The following is a 966-nucleotide window of genomic DNA, read 5'->3' on the forward strand; positions in this document are numbered from 1 at the left end:
GAAGTGTCAGGGACGATTAAAGCAAGTGTGTTTACATCTACTGGAACACCTGTAAGGTCCTTTGGAAAAGTTATGGTCATTTCTATATAGCCAAAGTAAGGCACTAGCTGTCCATTAGCACCTTCCACTTCTAAGAGGTCATGCAGTGGCTTGATCTTTTGCTCTGAAAGGTGCTGCTGGTAGAATGACTCAGGAACAGTGGTAACTTGGGAGCCTGAGTCAAGAAGACAGTTGACTTCTTCACCTCTCACAGTCACTTGAGCTGTACTTCTAGCACCAATCAAGTGTTTAGGGAGTTGGAAAGATTGGTTCTGCTCTGAATGGTTTAAGCCAGAACATGTTTGTGCTTTGACAGTCTTTGCTGGGGTACTTACTTTGTTAACCTCAGCTGTGATTTTGTCGCCATTGTTTACATCTGATGGACGTTGTTGACTCTCCTCAGCTCCCTGCTACTAGGTTGGGGTTAGCAGGGTCAACACAGCATGGAGCGATATGTCCATCATCACCGCAGTTGAAACAATACCAGGGCTTGGGTCTGCCCCTTTGCCTCTTTGAAGTCTGTCTTTGCATACGTCCATCTACATCGTGTGGCTTTGACATCTTACTATGCGGCTTCGTTGTAGATCCCTTACTGTTTGCAAACTTTGTCTTTTTCTGTGACATGAATGTAGTTAGTTGACTTTGCAGACTCGCCACCTGCTTTCGCAGATCCTCAATAGCAGCAATGCTACTCTCATGTTTCTCCTCTGGTTCACAAACATGTGCACTCTGGAACTGTAACTGAGTTCTCTGCTTTGTGGTGCTAATGTGTTTTCTCATACGACTAGTTTTTGCTTGCTGTCGATTTTCCTCAGAGCGAATCATTAACAACAGGTCTGAGAATTGGGGTGGGCTGCTCTTCTTTTGTTCAAGTTGCAGGGCGCTGAGTAGGTCGTTGTCCCAACATCCCCTGCAGAACTGTTTAAG

This window comes from Haplochromis burtoni, unplaced genomic scaffold (genome assembly GCF_018398535.1).
Source record: "Haplochromis burtoni strain Fernald_Lab_line unplaced genomic scaffold, NCSU_Asbu1 Contig_491, whole genome shotgun sequence".
NCBI classification, from domain to species: Eukaryota; Metazoa; Chordata; class Actinopteri; order Cichliformes; family Cichlidae; genus Haplochromis; species Haplochromis burtoni.